Consider the following 8,390-nt stretch of genomic DNA (forward strand, 5'->3'; position numbering starts at 1 on the left):
TGACAAAAGGTGATAAGAAGAATTAAAAATATATATGAACCAACGAATTATCGAATAACGAAGTACCGGAAGATGAAGAGGAAACGTAATATAGGTGGGGGACGACAAATATGTAAGAAAAGGTTTTAAAGATGAAATAATGCGTGTAAAAGTGGGCGGAAAAAAAATTAAATAAATAAAACAATCTTAATAATTGTTAATAGTGGTGTGATATGTTATTGATAGTAAAATACAAAAATTTTGAAGGATATAAATTACTAATAAATGCTATTGTGCCAAATATGTTTATTCTGACTGTTCTAAATTGACGTGGGTATAATAACCTATAAATTTCAATCAATGTGAAGCTGTGATAATAAGATTATGTCTTTGATGATGGCTGGATCGGCCGAAACGTTAGACATGTTATGTGTTTTAATTAAGAAGGTTGAGACTATTGGTCTCTATAATATAATTTAAGAAATTGAGGAAAAAAAAGTGTTTATGTTATAATTGTAGATGTAGAGTTCCTTCCTCTTGCCAAAAAGATTTGGGTAATATTGTTTTACAAAAAAACCGAGATAATACTCTAGATCTGATTTCCAACAATGAGCACAGAACCCTGAGCGAACCGTGAAAATATAATTATGATGAAACATATGCTAGTTGCATTTATAGTAGCTTGTGGTTACGTGAACTGACGCTCTCTATAGATGTTTATGGCTTACATGATCATTTTAAACTATTTGTAAGCAAGTTTCTAAAGTAACCATCTACTATGTGCAGAGTACTGAAGTATGTGAAACTTTATAGTACCATAAAAAAAAACAGTTATTTCACCCCACATTTGTATTACTTTAATGAAAGATACGTATAATTACTGGTCAAATTTATGTGTCTGCCATGTATAGGTAGGAGAAATAAAAACTTATGGCTGTTTCAAAACGTTACAAAAAATTAATTTTTCTTTCGGATCTCCATATCTTTAAATTTATCGACACCACTAGAAAACCTGATAGAAATCATTTAAAGTGCATATGCTAAAAATATGAACCCTAATAGAGTTGTTTACGTCCAATAGTTCTCGAAATATAGCTTTTTAAAAAGCATTTAGTCATAATATATGCACTGAAAATCAGTAGTAATTTAATGTACTATTAAGTTGTTTATGACCTGTATCTTTGTAGGAGAAGTAGTTTTCATGATATTTGTCAAACTTAATTCACAAAATGTTGATATCTAGCTGTTGGGATGTATGAAAAAATGTATCACAGGAACCATAAGACGTAGAGATGTTTAGTAGCACTCAAAATTTAATCTAGTTAAATTTGCTATAAAGTAGTCTATAACATTTATAGCTTTCCTAGAAATAGTAGTTTTATTTGTCAAGTAAATTTTAGTACGTCTGTTCTCTTAGGTATTTTAGTGGTAAACTATCAATAAAACTAGAAAACCTAAGAGAACTTCATTTAAAGTAGAGTAAATTTCCTAAAATATTAGCCCTAATAGTAATATTTACGTACAATAGTATTCCAGATAGAAAAAAAAAATTTCATTACAAATGTACTGAAAAATCAGTAGTTCAACAAACCATTCGACGTACAAATGTCTTTTAGTACTCAAATTAAAGCTAGTTTAATGTACTATAAAGAAGTTCATGATATTTATCTTCATAGGAGTAGCAGATTTTATGAATTTGACAAAATATTAATTTCTGGTTGTTTAGATAAAACGTTTTTGAAAAATATATTTCAAGAACCATAAAACGTACATATGTATGCCAGTACTCAAAATCAATTTAATTTTCTATAAAGTAATTTATGACACGTATCTTCTTAGGGGTAGTAGTTTTTATGATATTGGCTTATGAATATAAATTTTACATATGAAATTTTGCCCGAACAACTATAATTTATTTTAGATAATGTCATAATGTTACGTGGTTACGTGAACTGACACTCTCTGTAGATCTTAATGGCTGAGATGATTATTTTTAAACTATTTATAAGCAAGTCTTTGAAGTAACCATCCAATGTGCAGAGTACTGAAAAGTATGTGCAACTTTATAGTACAATAAAAAAAAGCAGTTATTTCACCGAAATTTTGTATTACTTTAATGGATACTGTGTATTATTACTGCTGAAAATTGATGAGCCTGCCATGTATGGGTAGGGGAATACAAACTGGTGGCTGTAAACATTGTAAACGGCTCAAAACGTGCAAATTTACTCTCCTTTAAATGATATTCTGTTAGGTTTTCTAGTGGTGTTGATAATTTTAAAGATATGGTGCTCCAAAAGAAAAATTAATTTTTTTAACGTTTCAAAACAGGCGCTATTTTTTATTTCCCCTAACTATACTTGGCAGACTCGCGAATTCTGACTTGTAATTATACAAAGTTTTCATTAAAGTAACAAAAAAATAGGGTGAAATAGCTGTCTTTTTTTTCTCTTGGGCTCTTGTACTAAAAGTAATTACTGGTAGATTGGCACAAGGGTCTCAGAGATTTTGAATTAAGTCCACCGCTGGAAAAATTTTACAAAATCGATATATTCAATAATAATATTGTTTTTGGATTTCATTCAGAACGTTTTATTACTAATTAAGATTTTGATAAATTACTTACATCTGTAATAAGGCCGAAGTCAAGAATGAGCATGTCTCCAGCATACATTATCCACTCGTCCCTTCCTTGCAGGTAGGTTTGTAATATGGGCTGGAAAAAAAAAAATCGTTTGAGGATAAAATCCAGTATAATGGGCTGATGTATCTACTATATATAAAATATGGTGTGGATTCGCGAATAATAATCCTCTAATTTTATCGATTACAGCCTTTGTCCTAAAAATTAATGTTTTTATGCAGTAGTGTGGGTGTTATGTTCTCTTAAAAAGTCGATTGATCTAATATATTATATTATATATTATTACCATGAACTCCAAACAAAGGTGGATAAAATGCGATTTCTTGCGCGATGAACTAGGGATGTTGCAAAATACATATATATATTTTAATAAATATATATTCAGTGTAATCTCGGTATTGCGACCTAATTGATGCAGGGATAGGTGTACCAATTACTGAAATGTTCAGATCACAGAAAGTATTGGGGAAAATGCTGTAAAAAAATTCAACAATATGATGGCTCGTAACAATATTTTTTAGCATATTTTATTTTGTTTAAATTTTTAAAAAATTAAATTTTTTAATGAAATTGTTTTCTTTTACATCCTTAGCAATGCTAAATGATGATTTAATTTTTTAAAACTATAAGATGTTCATTTATAAGTGAAAAAAGTATAAATAAAAATATGAAATACTCATTGTATGGATTTAATCCATTTATCCATTTAAAACGTAATAAAAAAAAATGTATGAAAAAAAAATTGACCATCAAAATTTGTATCATACATATTTCTACTATTAATTAAATTAGTTTTACAGAATCAAGTGATTTTATTTATTCAATAGATATTATATATTTCTAATTCTAACAAAATATATTATGATCTCTTCCATAGCAATTAGATTAGATAAAAACTGTAAAAATTTCCACTCTTGATTTTCACGTTGATAAAATAACTTGCCAATAGATCGGGAAATTTAAAAAAAATGTATTTTACACATGTGCACTTTTATTTTAAAACAAAAATTGTATGCCCGCTTAATATAGTTTTTAATACACTTTAGATTTAGTTTAATTGACTTTAAGATAGTTTAATCGAGCAATATTTGAAAAACGGCATGTCACAATCTCACAAGAAGAGCAATTCTTCCCCGCCGGACCCGCACCGCTAAGACCCCTGGGGAGCGACGGCCCTTTATCACTTTTGAAATAATTGCTTAAAATGAAGAATGAGTGTTTTTGTGAGTGGGTTGGTCCGAGGGGGGGGGGTGGGGAAGGATTGCCTTGAAGGATCCTTGAGGATCTGAAGGATTGAGTTTCCTCAAAAAAAGTAATTTTTTTGGTTACACTTGTCACGAATTACTGCAGTAGTGTTCAGAGTACCCAAGTTCGGTTTCCCGAGATTACACTGTATTTATTCATACGATATTTTTTTCGATATATCGAAAATAAAATTTTAATTTCGAAAATTGATTTATTTAAAAAATAAACATTAAATAAATTAAATTAAAAAAAACAACAGCAGATTCAACAAAGGACAAAACAAATTGTTGAAAGTGAACCAATGAAATGGTGTTGTCGTTAGATATTTTAATATCGATATTAAATATTGATATTAGATATTTCAAGATATCGATAATTTTATCCTGTAGTTTTTCTAAGCATCGAAATATCGATATTAACATTCGACTGTCAAAAACTGAATATTAAAACAAAAATAAACAAGAAAAAGTATATTAATTTAAATAAAGAAAAGGTTGGTATGACAATAAAAAAAAAGTTGGAACTGGGCTATTGGATGTGTTCATTTGATAATCGTAACATCGGTTTTATATATTTTAATATCGATATTAAATATTCTAATATTGATATTAAACATTGTAATGTTGATATTGGGTATTGTAATGTCGATAATGGATACTATAATGTAATGGATATTGTCAGATCAATAATAATTTCCCATTGATAGCATAAAAGAGTTCAATGATACTTCAGTATTAATGAAAATAAAACTTAAAAAAAAAAAATAGGTATAAAATTTCCTAAAATTAATAATTGTCATAATATTGTGTAATAATGGATTAGAACATTGGTTCTAATATTGGTATGAGTATCGATTCTAATATAGGTATCAGTATCGATTCCAATATGGATATTTGTATATAGTGCAATAATGATACTAATATAGATTCTAAAATTGGTATTATAGTATTAGTTTGGATGTGATTAGTGTTTTTAATTTATTATAATAATTGGTTTGGAATCTTACTTTATTTTTGTTTAACTATATCAATACTCTAATTTTGTTTTTCCTGTTTTTATTTATTTATTTGCTTTTATATAATGTATATTTATAACTTTAGTATGAATATGCTCAATTATAGCACTATTACTCATTGCCCAAGTCTGTGGCAGATTGTAGTACTTATGGATAAATCAATAATCTTTTATTTAAATAAAATGATAGTTGGTTGTTCCATCGTTTCAAAATCAAATATACTCTGCAATACAAAGGAATTAAACTGAAAAGAATTAAAAATGTTATAGTAACTACTAAATAACCTATTTGAAATTGAAAAAAAAATACCAATTTTAACATTGCTTCAAATATCGATATTAATACTGATTGTGACGCGTTTATATTTGGCTGTTACCAAAATTGGGGCCTTATATATCAAATAATAATAATTTTTTTCATTATTAGCAATATTTTTTACGTGATACTAAAATGATGCTTTTACTCTCTTTTTGTTTCTCAAAAAGACCTCTGATATTAAATATATGTGTTAAAATTATAGTAATAGTAGTTAATTTAGCTAAAATGTTTAAAAATTTTCGATCACTTTTTTTTATTCTTTTATGAAAAGATTTATACTTTATGAATAATAATTGAAAAAATTAATGATCAATGTTATAAATATAAATATATAAATACGTACATCACTCTGCAAATATTTCGTAGTATCGTTCAGAATCAATTCGTCTACCTCCATTGCATATAATTCTGCCTAGAAATAACAAAAAGTAAATAAATATAAGTCTTCAACCTCCGTGTATACTTTTAATAACGTTTTTTCCACTTCTGTCACCTTCACTCTCAAATCATGTGTTGATGAAATAATTTCGTGTGATTTCAAAAAAATGAAAAGTACCCAAGCCGCGTACATAACGGTCATCGTTGGTAACTGATCCACGCTCCCCGTGAACCAGTTGATCACGTACAACAGAGCGAAATACGAACTGATGAGGCAGACCACGAAACTCGAAAACACAGCGACCACAATCTGTAATCCGAAGGTGGATTGGAGGTCTTCGCAGAACCTCTTCAACAGCAGTTCATACCTCACCGACTGCCGCACGCCCAATCGTGTCTTCCTCCCTTCCTTCTTCAATTTCTTGATAAGGTTCATCAAAAAGCCTTCAAGAACTCTTACGAATACTGCGAACTGGTACTCGGTAAGTAGTAAGACCAGATGACAATAGTATTCGACGAAACTTGTCATTTCCAAAGCAGTTAGCGTATCAGGTTCGATGATTATTTCTTGAACACCAGCAGACACGAGAAGAACAGCAAGAGCGATGGATCTCAGCGCCATCCATCTGAATGGTCTCTTCCTCAATGGGAATAATCTAGAAAACTGTTCGATTTCAGCAAACAGATTCATGATAGCTTTGGTCTTCACGATGTTAATCGTAGTACAGATAGTCGCTGCTCCAGCTGCGCACCCCACTTTGATACCATCGATGAGCTTCACCGCGCCTGTCGATTCTTCCAAGCCAGAATCGTCGTCATAGTCTAACAACACGTAGGTTGTGATGACCATCATAGAGATTATGACTAAAAGTGCGTGAGCGGAAGAATACCAAGAGAAATGTAGATGAGTGTTTATAGAGGTGCACTCGATTATATTAAAGAACAGAAAAAATGGCTGGAATACCTGGAGGATAGTTCTATTTTTAGCAGTGCTTTTCAACTTGGTGACTGGAACCATGACTGAGCGACAGGGGAATGGGACAAAGCTATGACAGCCATTAGCGCCCTGATGGTTTTCCAATATAACTATGTCTCTACTCATCTATGCTTCATTCTTGAATAATCATAAATCATTTTCAGTACCTACCTGTATATTCTTTTAAAAATATGTATGTGTGTATGTTTGTTACGTAATATAGATCTTAAGTACATGTCTTGAATCAAGCATGATTATATTTTTTTAATGCAAACAATTAATTTACTTGTTTATATACATATATTGATAACTTTTTTCTTGATTGTTGTTATTTGTGAAGTTATTACAGACGGACTTCCTACCAGAAAGATGTCGACGTTTCGCCCCACTTAGCAGGACTCCACCAGGTCTACAAACAAACATATAATAAAAATATACAAACAACTAAAATTATTTAACAAAGTAATGGAATAGATTTCATGAAATAAAAATAAACTAAGGTGTGGCTGAATATGATTTAAAATATGTCCTACAAAGGGGGCGAAAAGTTGGCTAATAATAAATAGTATAGTTAGTTGTTGTTGATTGTTGCTTAAAGGCGTAAAACCCTCTGGTCATCAACGCCTATGGCATGATAATATAGTTAGTATTGGAGTTCTTTTGAAAGCTTCGGAAATAATAACTACCTTTTCTATATTATACACGGTCAATCAACGACGTTCCAAAATAATTTATATTTTTTTATGATAACACTCAAATATTTCGTATTTTAAAGTTACATTTATTACATTCTATTTTCTCTAATCGTTTTCATGGAAATATCATTTAAATAATTATTAATAATTTGTTTGTTTTGTTTTTTTCAGTAAAATAAATGGATATAATGCAGCTTCTTTAGCATTATTAAATTCAAATTTTGTTAATTTTCCTAAAATTTTACATTTTTGCTACCTGTGCTATGAGCAGCAAAGTAAGACAAAACAAAAAATCTTTTTTTTTTTTAATAATTTATTTATTGTTATTTACAACTGTATAAAATATATACAACAAGTAAATTTGTTGTAGCTGACATAGCGACATGATACAAATATGTGGAGAATCAATCCACTAATAGAACTCCAATAACATTTCTAGAGGAGAAGATCTCGAGGTCAATTTCTTTTCGACACCTAGGAGGATTATTTGGTAATGAGGGAGCATCCAGGTTAGAGACACGAGGATTTGGGTGGTTGGGAAGTTTATCATGGAAAGATTTGCATCTGGTTCTGGCCAAATCGGCAATATATAGGACATTGAGGTCCTGATGGATGACTGGATTTGTGACAACGTAAGGAGCATTAAGGATTTTACGAAGGATTTTGGACTAAGTATTGGATTCGAGAGGAATTTGATGGTTTAGTGGAGCCCCAAAGCTCAACTCCGTTTGTCCAGATAGGCCTTATAATAGTCATGTAGATCAGTCTTTTGTAATGGATTGGCAGTTTCCTGTCTTGTATGTGGATTCCATGTCAGTCATTGGTCCAGATGTAGTCCTAAGGAATGGATCTGTTCAACAGGGATAAGTGGGTTATTATTAATGGATACTGTGGGGCAAGAGGTAAAATAAATCTAAAACAGGAAGTACGTTATGTTAAAAATCTAAAATATTCAGTATTAGGAATCTCTCTGTAAATGCGCAATAAAATGAAACCTTACAAATTTCCTATTTAAATTGAATTCTTTAATCATTATTTATTTTATATTTAAACATTATCTAATGTCAACATATTTAGTTATGTCCCAATTAATAATAGTACCTGAGTAAGTGAGTAATGACAGCACCTAATAGCAAGTAT

The 8,390-nt window shown here is 30.1% G+C and overlaps 1 long non-coding RNA gene across 1 annotated transcript in view; it reads right to left on the reverse strand.

Moving 5' to 3' along the window:
- Positions 1-3,064, reverse strand: part of LOC106678312 (uncharacterized) — an 8,314-nt gene extending 5,250 nt beyond the window's left edge. Inside the window, exons 1-2 of the long non-coding RNA XR_001342740.2 lie at positions 2,910-3,064; positions 2,606-2,695 (exon numbers count right to left, since the gene is read on the reverse strand). This is a non-coding gene — a long non-coding RNA (uncharacterized lncRNA). The remainder of the gene's footprint in view (positions 1-2,605; positions 2,696-2,909) is intronic.
- Positions 3,065-8,390: the final 5,326 nt, after the last annotated feature.

Source organism: Halyomorpha halys, unplaced genomic scaffold (assembly GCF_000696795.3).
Source record: "Halyomorpha halys isolate HHAL.00 unplaced genomic scaffold, Hhal_1.1 Scaffold134.1, whole genome shotgun sequence".
Lineage (NCBI taxonomy): Eukaryota > Metazoa > Arthropoda > Insecta > Hemiptera > Pentatomidae > Halyomorpha > Halyomorpha halys.